This window comes from Hyperolius riggenbachi, chromosome 3, assembly GCF_040937935.1.
Source record: "Hyperolius riggenbachi isolate aHypRig1 chromosome 3, aHypRig1.pri, whole genome shotgun sequence".
NCBI classification, from domain to species: domain Eukaryota; kingdom Metazoa; phylum Chordata; class Amphibia; order Anura; family Hyperoliidae; genus Hyperolius; species Hyperolius riggenbachi.
Genome location: NC_090648.1, coordinates 375,516,458 through 375,535,444, shown reverse-complemented (window position 1 = coordinate 375,535,444; position 18,987 = coordinate 375,516,458). Strand labels below are relative to the sequence as shown.

Below are 18,987 nucleotides of genomic sequence, written 5' to 3'. Positions count from 1 at the left end.
GAGCCACTTTTGGCCACCCGGGTTATCAAGGAACTAAAAGATCCAGCATGACCTTCCTGCTGGGACTTGTAGTTCCCCTTCAAGCGGTGGGCCTCTGGATGCCCATATCTCTTCCTGGAAGCAGTTGTCATTGTAATCTGTGGTCCCTATCAACATCCAATGTGATCTTTAGGTCCTAGTGGTGGCTGTCATCATGACAGTGATTCACAGGTCCTATGGGTAGCTGTCATGTTTAGTGCAATCCACAGGTCCTTCAAGATCCTCTGACACCGTCATCCGATGGCTGGAGCTGAGCCCAAAGTCCCCTACCATGGAAACACCTCTGTTTTGGTGTGATGGGGGCATCTGGTGAGGCTGAGCACCTCACCATCTTTCCAATCAGCATTTTTTGGAGGGCACACTGTCCGAGAGGGCCTCATTTGCTTGGCAGAGGGTGGCTCAGGCCTGGTCAACAAGAGAAGGTTTGCTGAGATTGTCTGCAGTGTATCCTATCTTCACTTGCAACGTGCATGTTTGCAATTATATTGTTTTTATCCCTCAGCATAATACATTCTTACGTGTCTGCATTGTGCCTGGATGTATAATGGCAGTTGCAAACATGTGTTCCTATTTAATTGTTTTATCTTATTTTCCAGCTCCGTGTTTTTACATTTCTCTAGGTGCTTTTGTTATACACATATGTATTTTTAATTTCTGATGTGCTTGTAGCTGTATTGTGCTTTAATTGAGAACATCTCTATATGTGCCTGTACGTGGATTCAGATACTGTAGGCGCAGACAGTTGTATATCGCTGGGTTGGGTGCAGTGCTACATTGGGTAATTATTTGCATCTTCTGCAACAATAACTTGTGCTTTCCAGTGGTCTTTACCTCCATGCCCACCTATAATGCCCAGAGACCACATGCACCAACCCCCTGGAAAGGGATGGCCAGCATAAACTGGCATTGCAGGGGTTACAGGCTCAGGCCTGGAGACAACAGGCTGCCTATCATTTATGACAGATAATACCCATCCTATTAAATAAACAGATTGTTCTCTTCATCTTGTTAATGCATTACCATAAAGCCCTCAGCCGCCGCTGGCTTCCAGCACCACTGGATTGGGGGTGGTGGGGGGTTGGGGGTAAAGGGAAATGACAGAAACACAAAACCAAATTAGCAGTTATTTGGGGATGCAAGCCTTTGAAAATGTGTTTGTTTGTTTTTTCTTGCTAATAGCTTAACTGCCATAAGGTAATCATTGGTAAAGATTTGTGGGTGGCCTCTATGTGAGCCGTCGTCAAGACATTGTTCATACATGATGTATTGGTCACTAGCAAATATTTTCCAGCATGCTGGCAAACAATGAGTAATTATCAGACTAGTCTGTCATCCTTATCCCCTCTTAAATGAATGCCAGAGGGTCGGCTGTGGTGCTGATCTGTTGGTATCAGTAGTGTCTGAGCCACATTTGGAACAAGCATGCAGCCAGCTGAGTTAGAGTAGGATCTGTGATTAGGAAAGTATTAGGGACAGGCACTTTGCTCAACAGCTAGTGAAGTAGAATTTCCATAAGGGAGTAGGCAATGTTTCTTTCCGTACTCCTTTGTCAGGTTTTCATGAATCTATAACAGCCAACAGGCAAGTAATGATGGCAGCCTCCATATCTCTCAGTACAGGATTACTTCAACTAGGCACAAGCTGACTGAAATGTCACATAAGGAGAAAAATTTGTGATGACGTTTTTGGTTTATGCTCTAACTTATCTATCCTCTATCTTATCTATCTATATTTCAATCCATCAAAGTATAAAGCTAGCCACACACAGGCCGATTTTGGTCTTTATGCCAAGCCAAATGGTCACTATCCAGGTTGGAATTCAATTGGATACTGATCCATTGCTACCCCACATGGCAAACACAATTTCTATAGAGTGTGTCAGAAATCCATTGAGCATTGATCAATCCACAAACGTTGTAGTGCTTCATGCATAGCAACGTTATGGGCTGCTGATCCCCTATCAGTCCTACCCTGCCCACATCACAAGGAGGTTTTCCAACATGTCCAATCAGACTTTCGATAAATAAACTGCCCAAAATTGATCTAAAGTCAGTCAGTTAGGTTTGCTGGAGCAATAGGTCAATGAATTATTCGATGGAAGTGATTGAACTGGTCAGAAAAACCAATGCTTGAGGCTGAATTCACAGTGGTCAGTTTAATAACGCATGCGTTAAAATGAGTGTGAACTGCAATGGAGACTTTAATACAAAGCCTGCTTGCAGCGAGTTAGAGTAACATAATCCGTTAGAACGCAGTACTGTAAATAGCCCCATAGAATTGTATGGGCAGTGGATTGACATGCAGAATTATTCTGCAACGCAGTTGAGCACTGTGAACTGGCTGTTTTCAAATGTAAAATCTACATTTTACAAACTCAGTTCCAGTGAATTGATTTCTTTGGCAAAAACTGACTTTTTTGGGCTGTTTTATGCCCTGAAAAAATACAATTTTAATTGTTAAAAAGTCAGTCACATTTTCTGGGTGAAGATATGCTTGAAGGTGGCTACTAACGATACAATTTATAGCAAAAAATCGTTTGAGCGATCAGATAATTCTGATCGGATGTGATCAGATAGGCTGTAAATGATCTCAGTTGAGGGCACAATCGATTACAAACAATTTTAAAAAACATTTGTCCAATTGGATTTTTGTTGAGCCAAAATTTGGATTTTCTTGTGAGTTGTGATAGATAGGAAGCAGAGATTGGTTCGTTGATGGTGTATTACAATATTTCACTTCCTATCAGAATTATCTACTCGCTTAAGGATTTTTCGCTAGGAATTGGATCGTTAGTGACCACCTTTAGCTACGTATAAGTTTATAATAAAGGTGCTGACGTTTCTGACACAGAAACAGTTCAGACATTGGATTCATATCATATCATTTTTTAAGGGGTTTCTTGTAATTCAAAAACTTGATTGTGGCAATGATCATCCTAAATAAATAAATAAAGCAGGCCATACACGCATAGATTTTTACCAGTAGATTTGATCACCATGCTCGAATCTGTCGCTTCTCTGTGATGCAGCGAGCTAAATCAATTGTAATTTCAATCAATTTGTGGCAAAAATCTATCGAAATTACCAGGGCTGTGGAGTCAGAGGCGAGGAGTCGGGGCAATTTTTGGGTACTCGAAGTTGGTGGTTTCAGAAATTGAGGAGTTAGAATTGGAGTCTGATGATGTTTGTACACACTCCATAGCCCTGCAAGGGCTGTAGAGTTGGAGCAATTTTTGGTACCTGGAGTCGGACTTGGATGCGGTGGTTTCATAAACTGAATAGCCCAGAGTTGGAGTCGGATGACTCCACAGCCCTGGAAATTATGATCACATGGTAAATTTCGAACAGACATGGAAGGGGATTGGCGGTAGATTTTCAATAGATCTCATGGTAAAATCTACTGAATATCTGTGCTCTGTGTGTGTGTGTGGGGGGGGAGATCTGTCTCTTATCAGATTCAGATTTGAGAGGGATTGATCTGTTTGTCATATGGTATCGTAATCTAACTGCTTATGGCCACCTCAAAAATCCACAAATGATATATGTGAAAGGCTCGTTTTGACCAATAACAAATTTCAGCTGGATGGGCCAGAAAACCGGTTTCTGGTAAATTTCTGGCCTACCTATAATGCTGGATATACAGCACCCGTCGATTCGCGTCGACTCAATTATTTCCGACATGTCCGATTCGCGTTTCGATGGATCGTTAGGTCGATTTGGCATATTTTACATGTAAATCGTCCTAACAATCATCGAAATGCGCTCGGAAATGCTCGTAAATAATCGAGTCGACGCGAATTGATGGGCGCATAGAGTGCAGGAACGCGAAGTGTGTATCCAGCATAAGGCTAGACTCACATTACCAGTTACAAATGTGGAGAACGGAAGTAGTCTCGTTGTAGCCCCGAGTTTGACTGTGGCGGTTTGTTTGGTGGTGGCGCAGTCTCTGTTTTGTATGCCAATTTCCCATTGAAAGTTACCATAACACGCAAAGGAATTAAACCAATAACAGTACCTTTCTTTACAAAGTAGTTAGGAAATTACCATCTGCAAGTAGTTTTCTCTGAACGCAAGGCTGGTTGAATGTCAAGGCTGAATACCACTGTGAACGTTGCCATTGAACCCCCACCCCTGATTTTTTACCAGCGGCCCTCTGTTGCTTAACCAGCAACGGGAATACTGGGTTAAAACGGAGTGCGAATTTAGCCTAAGAAGGCAAGACTATGGAGATTATGCAACATCTAAAGCCATGATCCTTTTTATTGCACAGGTAAAGGATATATAAAACAACCTGATATCTGTACAACAAAGATCATAATTTCATCCTTTGCCCTTTTTTGCCAAAGATAATTGTTGCTTTTTTTCCCTCTAACGTGCTTTACAGATAAAAATTTGTCATATAGATGTGATGTGTACAATTCATCAATTGTTTGGCAAGCAAAATCCGATTTCCCCTCTCCAACACTTTGTGAAGAAGTTAACAGCACTGTTGAACTTCAACTTCAACTCTGCTGGTCAGATAATTTCCAAAACCAAGATGGCAGCTCCCATGAAACGGGAGCAGATTGTCCAGGTCTGGCCTGCAATGTGAGAGGATTTTGTGCGCCAGTAATGTAGTGTTATTTAGATATGTAAAACATAGCAAAGATGGGATAAGAGGTAGGAAAGTTTAGTTCAGGTTCCTTTAAAATAAATAAATTCCAATCATCAAAAGCAAAAACATTAGGCATTTTTTTGGGTTGTAAATTATTGCCAAAAATGGAGAGATATTTCTATATTGGTGAATTCTACCTGTGAAACTGACTTTTCTGGATTACCGGAATGCTTTTCTTGGAAATGCAGTAAAAATGAATCATGAGATTCCCAAAGCAATGTTAGAAATCATCATCTCTGCCTCCATCAATATTCCCCCTCAGCAGCGAAATATTGATTTCCACCTTTTTTTTTTAAATAGCCATGACAAGTGAGGAATAGAGCATTGTTTCTGCTGTATTGGAGGATGGATAGATTTCATAGTTTTCACTATAATGAAAACAGCTGGTCTTTTACATTTACTTGAATAGCAGCCCTCCCCCCTACTTGTTCTCTCCTCCTCCCCCTACCTCACTGGGGTCTCGTCAGCTGTCATAGCTAACATTATCCAGACCCACCTGGGTGACTTCCAGATTCCGATTGGCAATAGGCACAGGCTCACAAGAGTGTCCTGAAATATTAACTCCTTTCTCACTACAATGCTTACGGTCTGGTTTTCTTCTGATTGAACATAAGTTCCACTAAAATCTGTCCATTCAGTTTTGAGATGACTCAGGTAATATAAAATCATTCATTAGGGACAATCGTTCAAAATTGGAGCAGCATTCCAAAGGATTCAGAACAGAAATTGAATCTAAACTTATGTGGACCGCAGCAGGGGGTTAACTCACCCTAGTTGCTGCCTCTGTGCGCTACACTTCACGTTGCATTGAATTTCTCAGATATTTCCTCCTTCTGGCTGTGAAAAGATTGCAGGGATGGAAGACAATGTAGTGCGTAGTCTACATACAGTAGTTTGTGTCTCTACTCCTCCCAAATTGATGTGATTGCCTACAGTAGCAATGGTGAGAGTTCCCTGCAGTAGTTTGTGTCCCATTCCTCCAATGATGGTGAGCTTTCCATGCAGTAGTTTTGTGTCTTCTTCCCATCCCACAATGGTAAGATTTCCCTGCAGTAGTTTGTGTCCTATTCCTCCAATGATGGTGAGATTTCCCTGCAGTAGTTTGTGTCCCGCTCCTCCAATGATGGTGAGATTTCCCTGCAGTAGTTTGCGTCTCCTCTTCCACAATGGTAAGATTTCCCTGCAGTAGTTTGTGTCCCATTCCTCCAATGATGGTGAGATTTCCCTGCAGTAGTTTGTGTCCCGCTCCTCCAATGATGGTGAGATTTCCCTGCAGTAGTTTGTGTCCCATTCCTCCAATGATGGTAAGATTTCCCTGCAGTAGTTTGTGTCCCATTCCTCCAATGATGGTGAGATTTCCCTGCAGTAGTTTATGTCCCATTCCTCCAATGATGGTGAGATTTCCCTGCAGTAGTTTGTGTCCCGCTCCTCCAATGATGGTGAGATTTCCCTGCAGTAGTTTGTGTCCCATTCCTCCAATGATGGTAAGATTTCCCTGCAGTAGTTTGTGTCTCCTCCTCTTCCACAATGGTAAGATTTCCCTGCAGTAGTTTGTGTCCCATTCCTCCAATGATGGTGAGATTTCCCTGCAGTAGTTTATGTCCCATTCCTCCAATGATGGTAAGATTTCCCTGCAGTAGTTTGTGTCTCCTCCTCTTCCACAATGGTAAGATTTCCCTGCAGTAGTTTGTGTCTCATTCCTCCAATGAGGGTGAGATTTCCCTGCAGTAGTTTGTGTCCCATTCCTCTAATACAATAAATAAATAATAATAATGATGGTAAGATTTCCCTGCAGTAGTTTGTGTCTCCTCCTCTTCCACAATAGTAAGATTTCCCTGCAGTAGTATGTGCCCCATTCCTCCAATGATGGTAAGATTTCCATGCAGTAGTTTGTGTCTCCTCCTCTTCCACAATAGTAAGATTTCCCTGCAGTAGTATGTGTCTCCCCCCCCCCCTCCCTTTCCACAATAGTGATATTTTTATGCAGTAGTATGTGTCTCCTTCCCTCACGTAAAAGTGAGATTTCCCTGCAGTAATTTGTGTTCATGACCCTCCTAAATGTTGGATGGATTTGGTATGATCAGTTAGGATATTAGGAAATGTGACCAGTAGAAATAACTGGATTCTCCAGTGAGGATGAATTATAATTAGCCCTGTATCACCCAGGCTCTAGCGTGTAGCCCTGCCCCCTGAATCAAATGGCAGCATTCTTTCCCTGTATCTCCAGCACTGGAGATTTAGAAGGACCGACGCCCTGTTCCTCAAGGGGGAGGGGCTATGTGCCAGAGACGGCTGATATTGGTTCATGTGACATTTACATTAAAAGTGGTTTGCTGGACCGTTATAAGTCGTTCTCGTTAGAGGATCGACTTGTCTTTATTGTGCACCTTAGGTGCAGTTCCTTAGAGTGTATCAGTGTTATAATAGACAGATCTTCAAGATTATTTTCATATCAGCTTCATCAACCCCTGTATCTGGTAAATTGTGGATCTCTGCCAACACTCATAAAGCCAAAATACCTGTTTTCAAATCAAATTACAGCTCTTGTAACCTGCAGCTTGTTTTTCTAACCCAGTGTATTTGTTACAATATGAATGAATGGTAGATTGCAGGATCCTTCCCTTCAGACTTCTATTGTGTGGTATACTGTATTTTTGGGATATAAGACTCACTTTTTCTCCCCCAAAAGTGGGGGGAAAAGTTACTGCATCTTATAGCTCAAATGCAGGGAGTTCCTGACTTGTGAAGTCCTGCCAATACGGACCTCCAACCCGCCGCAATGTCAGGGCATAGAGGAGGAAACAAGAGGGAAAGAGGAGGACACATGGGGACAAAAAGGGGCATGGAGGAGGACACAAGGGCCTTGATTCACTAACCGGCACTAAGCCGATTAGTGTGCCTTATCACTTAGTGGGCACAAACTACAGCGCTGACCTTATCTGAGGTTAGTGTGCCTTATCTGAACTTAGTGCTCCTTAAGTAGCTTTGTGCACACTAAAAGATGCACAAAGCTACATCGCGCACTGCACCATTGCATCGCGTTGCACCATGCGCAAAGATCGGCGCATTACGCTGTGCGCGGTGCAGTGCGCGATGTAGCTTTGTGCATCTTTTAGTGTGCACAAAGCTACTTAAGGGGCACTAAGTTCAGATAAGGCACACTAACCTCAGATAAGGTACACTAACCTCAGATAAGGCACACTAACCTCAGATAAGGCACACTAACCTCAGATAAGGCACACTAACTCAGATAAGGCACACTAACCGGCTTAGCGCCGGAAAACTCTTTTTTACTCCGGCACTAACACTTAGCGCCGGTTAGTGAATCAACAGTGAGGACACAGGGGGACACGAGGTACAGTGGTGCATGAGGTACAAAGGGGGCATAATCCACAAGATGCCCCTTCATCATGGACGCACCAGGTTTAGTATATATTTTTTCCTCTGGCTTTTGTCCTCTAAACCGTGGTGTGTCTTATGGTCAGGGGGCGTCCTATAGTTCGAAAAATACAGTAATTACCTTCCCCACGTGCTCTGTCAGTCCACCTGTGTGGGTGTTACTGGGTAGATCAGGAGAGGCGATATATGCTCACATCTCTTTGCAAGGAAATTATATACAATCATTTACACACAAGCAGATAAAATATTGCTGTTATGTGTTCCACTGATTTCCTCATTCAAAAGCAATTGAGGATCAGAGACCATAATACTGGACTTGTGTGCAGCAGTTTTCGGATAATAATTGCAGCATCTAAAGAAAACAATTTCATAACAGGCTATTTGATTTCAGCTAAACCTCTCTGGCAGCTCTGTGTTTTTATGGGAATAGAGATACACAACAAGATTGATCACTGTGAGAATTGTATACAATGGGCTGGAAAATCCATACAGTTGGCTCTGCTCTAGAAACTGGTCACTGTGTTCCTCTACACAGGCAGAATAGTGCAAAGTACAGCTGCAATGCTGTGAAAGATTAGAAATGTCCTATGAGATGCTAGTTTTGTCTGACTCGCAGGCATCTTGTGATTAGGGCAGTCCAAATCTGCAGTAACTTCATTTGATTGGGGCGTATCTAAGGTGCATAACGCTGTAGATCATTGTGTCTCCCTGGCCCTCCCCCCCCCCTCGGCTGAAAGGTACTCCAGTGTGCTGTGTGCTATTGTCCCATGCTATTGTCCCTCCTAACACTTTCATAGCAGCAAATAAGTCACTAGCCTGTAGGCTTCTCATGTGTCGGTACAGCACTTGGCTCCGAACTGCGTTCCTGTGGGGGCACGTTCTCCTGATCCCTGCTTTGTGCTGCATTGTGCAACAGAAAATCAGTTTAGCACCCATAGCTGCAATCATCACCGCCGCCCTGAAGGATTACATCAGGGAAATGTAAAAAAGCCAAGATAATGCAAAACCGTTAATCAGTTAAACAGCACAGAGTGCACAGCATGCAAACAGCAGTGAGGGAACAGGACTACTGTCACCACTGGGTACGCAACACCCCCTTTCTGTCCCCTGCACATTGCGCTCCTCTGATAGCACTAGGTCCCGGGAGAGTAAAAGCCCATTGCTGTCCAGTGGCATGAATGAGTCTCAGAGGAAATGCTCACACAGTGTAAAATCAACTTTCATTGAACGTATATTGCATGAAGGGTTTAAAAGCATGTAATACCGCGTCACACCGTCTTCTAGTAGCAATTGGCGTATCCAACACATGTACAAACGTCTGGGTGTGTGTTTGCCTTTGGCTCCGCCCTACTGGTTGTGTCATAGTAAATTAGTGGTGGCAGGAGTCAGATCAATGATCCATCAGCTGTCTGCTGATATCTGTTAGTATTCTAACAGATCAAGTGGTGCATGGTGCAGTCAGAAATCAATCACTTGCCGAATGTTAAATCCACCGAATGCATGATACACACGATGCCATTTCCTGTCAGATTGGTGGGTTGAATTGATAATTGATCATGTCTGTTGCTATCGATTTTCAGTTCAGTACTGCACAAAATCGATCCCATTCACAATTGGGAACCAATCGAACATGCCTGGAAATTGATTCCATAGAAAACTGCATCGTGTGAACAGGGCATTATAGTTTATACTGGGCTAAGCATTTGGGCACTGAGATTGCTAGGTTGTCATATGGTGTTTTTACATCTGTGTCTGGAGATGGGCTTTAAATCCTACAGCCAGACAAGTAAGAGAAAAAAAATATCTGTGTGCCTTGATTGGTGTCTTATCTATTGCGGCACACATCAGTAGTAATAAAGCCGGGGCTGCTGAGGTGGGAAGTGTGTATAGAGCCTTGAGTGGGGCGGTTGTACATGTGCTTCTGCACAGAAATGCTGCATGCTGGAAGTTCTCCCAGTGGGTTGCAGCACAGCATTGTGTACAGATCTCTGTGAATCAAAAGGGTATTCAAGATGGTTCTCTGCAATAAAAAGTGCACGTTCTACCGAACGAGTCCTGTGTGCGCCGAAATCTTTGTCTGTGTTCACCTGACAGATTCTTGGAGAGCAGTTCAAAAGAACTGTAGTGAAAATAATGTAATGAATAAAATTGCTTGTTTTTTAAAATATTAATTTATAAATTATTTAGTCAGTGTTTGCTCATTGTAAAATCTTTCCTCACCCTTTGCGCCCCCTGATGAACATTCTGAAATTTATCACATGTGGCTGCATCTTTAGTCCTGTCAGGTGCTGCTTTGTTTTTTTTTACTAAGAGTTCTGAAGCCAGTGAAAATAATGCCTGGTCTCCCAAGATTCTCTGGGAGGAAAAATGTGCATAGCTAAATAGCCTAGGCTACGTATCGATATACAGCATTATATACTGTAGATGAAGGAAGCATTTGTGATGCTGAAACCAGGAAAATTACCATAAAAGTGAATATCCTGAATATATTACTGCATTCTACTATATGTCCATGCAGTGCTTCTTTAAAGGACACCTCTGCTTACATTATACTCAAAATTTAGAGCTAGTTATTTATTTACGTAAAAACATATTTTGAGTGCTGCGTACAAGAGGTAGTCATTTTTTTCACAGTAGTTTCAGCCTCCCTTGTAAGTAACGTCCCATTCTTGTGTTCTAAAACAACATTCGTGTGGGAGTGAGCTTTTTTCTTTGCTTCTTCTCCCAACTAAATAATCAATAATTTGTATAATGGAACCTGTATTGACCCTGTACAGTTTGCATAGACTCTCTGCAGGAACAGGCAGCGGACCAACAGACGCAAAGAAAAGATCCATACTTAATAATAGACCTACTTACAAAGCCTGATATATAGCACGCTTCCACTCCGCAGACACAGCAAATGCCGTCCACCAAGTACCGGAGGGGGTACACCGCATTGAGGGCTTGATTCACTAAACCGTGATAACTCAAATATCACACCTTATCAAAGATATCACACCTTATCAAAGTTAACACCCCATATCAGAGTAGCATAGCGAGCGCTATGAACTTATGCCTGCTAATTGCCAATGACACTCGTCCTGCCCTAAGCCCCTGCGGGTTCGTAGCGCTCGCTATGCTACTCTCATAAGGCGTGTTAACTTTGATAAGGTGTGATAGCTTTGATAAGGTGTGATATTTCAGTTATCACGGTTTAGTGAATCAAGCTCTGTGTAAACTACCTGCCCTGCCTGCTTCATGTTGGTGTGAACCAACCCTAAGGGTCTTTTTCCACCAGCTATGCTGCTATTGGATTTCTGGAGCGCTCCAGCTATGACAAACACAAGGGCACCACGTTTAATATTAACGTTGGCTCCAGTGCGCCTTTTCCACCAGTGAGCTACGATTTTTGGCCAATCACAAACACCTGTGCAAGTGCTGTGCATGCTGTATTTTTGTCTGTTTGTGATTGGCTTGTAATCTTTTTTTCAATGCCTGCCTTACCGGTAATTTAAAAAGAGAAAATTGCAATTGCATCTCCTCGGGGTTGCGATTTACGGTGGAAAAAAAGCCCCTAGTGTTTAGCCCCTCTCTCCCCTTTCATCAGTAGATTTTTAATCCATATTTCAGGTAATTTCTGTAGGTTTGAATTTCTTGGTGATCTGTTGATCTCTGCAAGCCAATTTATGAATTGTGGTTGGGCATGACAATAATAATTAATTAAGCAAGGAACACCAATGATTGTCGCCTTTATAGCTTTGTACTGCATCAATTGCGACACAGCTAAAGGGGCCCATACACCTAACGATTTTCCCGCCGATATACAGCCGTTTCGATCACAGTGATCGAAACGGCTGTGAAATCGCCGCGCACACCGCTGACAGAACGATCGATTTCTGTCGAAAATCGATCGTTCCCGTCCATTCCCGTTGACCCATCCGTGCGGAAGATTTTTCTCGGTCGCCGGCGGGTCGGGAGTGCGTCGTTAGCGGCGTTCGAATGCCCGACGACCGACGCAATACAGCAGTAATACATTACCTGCTCCAGACGGCGCGAGTCCCCTGGTCTTCTTCTCCGCTTCCGGCTCCAGAGCTGCACAGAACTTCCTGTCCCGGCAGGAAGTTTAAACAGTAGAGCGCCCTCTACTGTTTAAACTTCCCCCTGACAGGAAGTTCAGTAGCCGGAGCGGAGCCAGAGCGGAGAAGAAGCTGCGGGGACTCGCGCCGGCCGGAGCAGGTAATGTATGCGGGGGTTTCAGGCTGAAATCGATTCACAATCTGTTTGCAGTAAAGGTGGCCAAACGATGCCTCTCTGATCAGATTTGATCAGAGAGGGATCTATCTGTTGGTCGAATCTGATGACAAATCGACCAGTGTATGGTAAGTGGTGATACCAGTTCAGTTGTTTTTTGGTCTAAGTTCTGATTATGGCCCCGTTTACACTTAATCAGTTGGTATGCGTTAGTGCGCGTTGGTATGCGTTTTTTCCATAGCAGTGTATTGGGGAAATGATTTCAGTTAAAACGCGTTAAGTGTAAAAGAGGCCATAGGAAAACATAGGCATTACTTTGAAAATCAGTTTTCTTTCAGTTATAACTGAGAGCAACTTATTAAGTGTAAAAGGACCCTAAGGTCTAGTGGTGCAAGGCAGTAAAACAATCGCTACTCCCTAATCCTTTCCCAATAAGACAGGGATCAGTTGTTTATTGGGTAGGTCTGCTATCATGCGCCTTTATTATATTGTTCTATAAAAATGCATTAAAAATAGTTTCTTCTACTGTACAACTATAAAAAGCATAGAGTAGGCGGGGCTGCCTACAACCTCTGCTGTCTTAAATCTCCCAGCATGAATCTTGCCAGGCTTTCCCTTGTACAAAGGCATACTCACATCATCAGGGCATAATCACATGTTCAAGAACCCAGCCGGAGGCTTTTTAGCCTTGTTATATACTAAAAGGGACAGAACATATCTAAATGAGAACTTTGTAGAAACTGCCTGATGTATGTGAAAAGTGTAGTTCCCAGAAATAAGTCTGGTTTACATATATGATTAATCAGGCCAGTATTTAAAGCTATCTGACTAGTGCTGCTGCTAATTATTATTATTATTTATTGTATTTATAAAGCGCCAACATATTACGCAGCGCTGGACAATAAATATATACAATGATACAAGGATGACATACATAGGGTTATACACATAGAACAAAGTTATACATAGAAATTGTACAAAATACATGATCATGCAATATGGGCTTGTTAGGTAGGCCCAGTAATACAAGTACAGGCTGTCATAGGACATTAGCACATGATCCTGTGGATTACACTAGGGAGTGGAGGACCCTGCCAGAGGCTTACAATCTAAAGGGAGGGGTGGAAACACTGGGGGGGGGGGGGGGGGGGGGCGCTGTTAAATATTCCTTAGAGAGTTACTGTGTGGTAGGAGGTGGGTAGGCCATCATAAAGAGGTGGGTTTTGAGGGCTTGCTTGAATGTGTTGAAAGAGGGAGCAAGTCTGATGGGTGGTGGAAGGGCATTCCAGAGGGTGGGGGTAGCTCTTGAGAAATCCTGCAGGCGGGCATGGGAGTGTGAAATGCGTGGGGTGGTGAGGCGAAGGTCGTTGGAGGAACGGAGGGGGCGACCTGGTGTATACTTGTGAACAAGCTCCGAGATGTAGGTAGGGCAGGTTTTGTGCACAGATTTATACGCCAGGCATAGAATCTTGAAACGTATCCTGAAACGGATAGGGAGCCAGTGCAGGGATTCACAAAGGGGAGATGTGGATGCAGAGCGGTGCGAAGAATGGATAAGTCTTGCAGCCGCGTTCATCACTGATTGAAGGGGGGCAGTGCGTTTCAGGGGAAGGCCAGAAAGGAGGGAGTTACAGTAATCAAGGCGGGAGATGATGAGGGCATGGATGAGCAGTTTGGTCGTGTCCGGGGTTAAGAAGGGGCGGATCTTGGAGATATTACGGAGGTGGAAATTGCAGGCTCTGGTGATGTTTTGGATGTGTGGGATGAAGGAGAGGTCAGAGTCCAAGGTGACACACAGACAGCGGGCCTGGGAGGTAGGGAGAATGGTTGTGTTGTCGATTGTGAGGTGGAAATCTGGGATGGGTGCAGCAGCATGGGGTGGAAAGATCAGGAGCTCAGTTTTGTCTAGGTTAAGCTTTAGGAACCTAGCTGACATCCAGGAGGAAATTGCTGAGAGACACGAGGAGACCTTGTTTATGGTGGTGGATGAGAGATCGGGGGTATGGAGGTAAATCTGAGTGTCATCTGCATAAAGGTGGTAATTGAAGCCCAGGGAGGAGATAAGCTTGCCAATTGAGGAAGTGTATATGGAGAAAAGAAGGGGGCCTAGAACAGAGCCCTGGGGGACCCCAACTGAGAGGGGGGCAGAGGTTGAGGAGGAGCCATTGAAGGAAGTGGTGAAGGAGCGATTGGATAGGTAGGAGGAGATCCAGGCCAAGGCAAGACCATGGATGCCCATGGACTGTAGTGATTGGAGGAGGAGGGGGTGGTCAACAGTGTCAAATGCTGCAGAGAGGTCAAGGAGGAGCAGGATGGAATAACTGCCTTTGGCCCTGGCAAGGGTAAAGTGCTAATGATGGAAGATGGAAGTAGAAACCCCAGCAAAGTAAGAAATATCTTTATATATCTTAAAAATCCCTAATATATTGCAAAAGCCTAATCTCCATGCTCCATCCAGTGACTGACTAAGCACCTTGTACTCATATTGTGCTGCGTGATCTGGTTTTTCATGTATTCCTGTATTGTCATATTGCTGTATGTCACCCCTAAATATTGTCTGTAAGACCTGGTCCACACTAGGTCCGGAAACGTATCCGTGGCTGCGTTTTTCAAACCTGATGAAAAACGGAGTCTCGGATACTAATGTTCAAAATAGCAGCCAGCCTCACCCAAGTAAAAAACGGATCCGTCTGCGTTTGCGGGGACCCGTTTTCAAAACCTGAACGGAAGGTCCGGATCTGCTGCATTTTCACGCAACGGATCAGGACCACGGATACATGCAGGGGTAGTGAAAAGCAATGAGAAAACGCATCTCCAGCTCCACAGGCAAAAAACTGATGTGAAAACGGATAGCCTGAGCTTTATGATTGGCCCAAAAAATCCTCCCACTCCTTCTTAATGATGGAGATGTTTTCTGTCAGGGAAAAACTGAACGGAAACTGATGCAAAACTGATGCACTTTCATCAGTTTGCAGTACGGTGGTACTTCCGCTAATCTTCCCCTGATCCGGACTGCAGTGTCCGTCCTGCAACTGTGTCTAGTGCGGACCTAGCCTAACCTAAACTAATGTCCAGCCCTGCGTAATATGTTGGCGCTTTATAAATACAATAAATAAATAAATAAAATGTTCAGTTGTAATAATGCAGTCCTATGATGATAGATTATCAGTCTGGTCACATGATCACAGTTCCCTTTCTATTCATTTAAATTATTCCATTTAGGAGGTGGCATTCAATATGCAGCCAATATGGGCCTTCCTTTGCTTCATTCAGGAGATGAGGAGCGGCTATCAGGTTGGTAAATACTGTAGTCACAACACTGGTGACTGAGTGACTGTTATCAATTCAGTGGGGCAAGGCATAAGAAATCCTTTGCAGCCTGCAGCCTAGGAAGACCATGCTGGATAAAATGGCTGGTAGGGGGGGGGCATCCTGACCAGCTATTTTTAAAAGTGATTTATTGGACATTTGCTGATATAAAGAAGCTCTGCTGCTAGCAGCTGTGCAGGGCTAGGACAACTTTTGAGCCTTGCACAGAACATTAATCATTCTGAAGGTGTATCTTTTTTATTTTATTTACATTTTTAGAGCACAAGTTTATGCATTGTTAGTGTTGTAAACAGAGGCTCTGGATACAGGATTCAACTCACAGGCTGATGTCGGTTTCCATGCAGGGTTCAAAGACAGAGCATTGAAACTTTATTTCCGTCTGTAGCAAGCGCGCATCGCCTTGGTAACTGATATCATTAATATAGCAGGTTTAGGATGACGTAACCTGAAAGTATAGCCAGGACTGCGGGAAACGGTTAACCAGCGGGCGTAAGTTATGCGTAAATAGAGCTGTTAAGCTGGAGAGATATTTTGTCACTTGGGATTTTTTTATATATTACATTTATGTATTAATCTTCTGCGGATATTAAATAAAATTGGGGTGCTTCCGTCCAGGCCTTGTGTCTTTGCCCCTTGATGCTTGAGAACCCTCTTGCAGCTACTATTTATGCACACACTTACAGTTGACACGGGCGGTAAATGCAACGTTTTCGGTGGCCGACAAAAGCGTTGTTTGAAAGGGATTTAGCGTTGTTCCATTCAAATGCATGGAAGCGGTTTTTAAACGACAGAGGTTGGACTCATTCGTGTAAACATTGCGGTAGATTCCGTCGTCTCATCTTGGACTCTATATGTAGCGTCTAAGATAGCTGCATTTGCGTGGTTCTGTGTCCCCCTGGGGGCTCAACACCCAATTCGACCACTATGCCAAATGCTTTTCTGTGTGGTAGCAAAAAGTGTTTAGCATTGGATAAACAAGACGTCGAGCAGAAGCCCAAAAGAAACGCTTTTATGTGCTTTTTTTTCAATATTATTTTTTTGTTGTTGTTGACATCTCAAGTCTCTCTCGGTTGGTCCTTTATTGTGAGGACTTCACTGACCAATATGGAAGCTCTAGAGATCACTTCACTTTACTCTCACTTCTATTTTTCCTTATTATTTCTGCCTTATGCACTGGAACCCTAGTATTTTTAGACATAGAGATTTTAAGACAAGACACAGAACATTTATATTGCGTTTTTTCTGCTGGCGGACTCAAAGCACCAGAGCTGCGGCCACTAGGACGCTCTCTGTAGGCAGTAGCAGCGTTAAGGAGTCTTGCCCAAGGTCTCCTGCTGAATAAGTGCTGGCTTACTGAACAGGAAGAGCCGGGATTTGAACCCAGGTTGCCTGTGTCAGAGGCAGAGCCCTTAACAAGAGGATGCAGTTTATTAGCATATGCTCACATTATATTGTCCAGGTTCACTGTCCAGTGCCACTGTAAAGCCCGACTTCAGGAAACATTTTTGTTTGAGTTTTGGATCAGAGCTTATAGCCTATTTTATGTTTCTCTTGCTGCCTGTGTCCCCATAGGGAAAGAAAAATCAGAAATTGGAAAAGAGGGTGCAGGAGCCCTTACGGAAAAATTGGCGCCGCCATAGATGCCTATTATAAAAATCGCGTTTTGCGGCAAAGGATAGAAATTTGGTCACATGGCGTCACCCCCTATTGGGCGCCTCCCGACTCCGAAACATATCTTCTTTGCCGCCAATCGAGGCTTTTATAATGGCCACTATATGCAGCAAGGATTTCGGCGCCTGATTAGCGGTGGACATAGTAAATTTTGGTGCTCGATAGCATCGCGGGTGCTGGGGGCTTTGTGGAAATGCAAATTGGGGCACTGCATAATGGTCACTGCGCTATGCAATGCCGCAATTTGCATTTCCACAATCCTCCGGTGCCTGTGATGCCATTGAACGCCTCTGGGCACCGAAATTGACCTTTCTTGCAGCATATCGCGGCTCTGCGGCAGGGGGTGGTGGTAGGGTTAGGCACTGGTGAGGGGGGTTCTTAGAGTTAGGCATCACTGGGGGGGAGTCTTAGGGTTAGTCACCACCAGAAATGTCTTAGGGTTAGGCACCAGGTGGGGGAGGGGGGGGGGTCTTAGGGTTAGTCACCAATGCGGGAGGTTAGGGTTAGACATCGGTAGAGGGAGGGATCTGTGTGAAAGTAGGGTTAGTTTTAGCCGGAGTAAAATATTGGTAAACAGCAGTAGATTGCTAATTGTAGCAATTGTCTACTACTGGCAATCCCCTACGCCCTTTTTTCTGGCGCCTTTTTTTCATGTATGCATAAATTCATCTCACTTCCTACCCTTGTTATCTCCGTGACCATAGTATGGACCACAGGAACAGAAAATGAGCCTGCCCTTGTCCATATTTGATAGACTAATGCACTTCCTGTCAGAAAAGGAAGAGTAGGAAATAATTCTGTTTTTACCTGGCAGTGTGGATTGGAGGGGCACTGGGCCTCAGTGGCCACCTCTATCTTCTGTAGACATCCCAGGTCTAGTTTATTTGTTGTTGCACTTTGGAAGGCAAACCGGATTACTTACATTTGCAGATATGAAGATAGTTCTTCCTTTTAAAGTGACACCATTTTCTATAACATTCTTGGGGCACATTCCTATGGCAGTCATTATTCACTGTTGACAGACCTCTCACCATCTGCCTGAGGCTCTAACCATTAACACCCTGAGAGTGGGGACCTAGATAATCACTACTGATATCTGTTTATGGTCTGTTTCCCAATAGTATGTGTGTGCTGCTGCTGTTTCCCCAGTATACAGTCCAAGCACTTTCAGAGGCCTCTCCTTTCATTACAAGTTTAATATAAAGTTACACAGAATGTCAAGGAGTCCTGTGAGGAAAATTCCTGCAATAAAACCTGTGCATAGTTATATTTTTTACAGCCTGTTGTGAAGGAGGACTGACTGCCTGGGCAAGAGTTACAGAATGTACTTACACTATACACTTTTACTCTGTTTTAGCAGATCGACTTTTGCCGGTAAAAACGTAGTCATGTGACCTGAAGCCACACCTCTGAGGCCTCTTTTACATGATCAGCCATCTGCTCCCTTGCATCGGTCAGGCATTTCCAAACGCTTGGCATAGGTAGTGGAGAGGTGTTTGTCACATGGGGGCACATCTGCATTTAGATGCGACTTGGAGCACTTCTTTGCAGCCTTGTACCTGCATCACATTTGAAGGGCTGACACTTGCGGGGCTACAAACGTTGTTCGGTTGCAGCTGCAAGGCCCTTGGTGGGAACATTGGAGACAGTACTGGGTGTCGA

At 43.9% G+C, this 18,987-nt stretch overlaps 1 protein-coding gene across 17 annotated transcripts in view; it reads left to right on the top strand.

Moving 5' to 3' along the window:
• CACNA1C (calcium voltage-gated channel subunit alpha1 C) overlaps positions 1 to 18,987 on the top strand; it is a 710,887-nt gene that overhangs the window by 132,662 nt on the left and 559,238 nt on the right. The window lies entirely within an intron of this gene.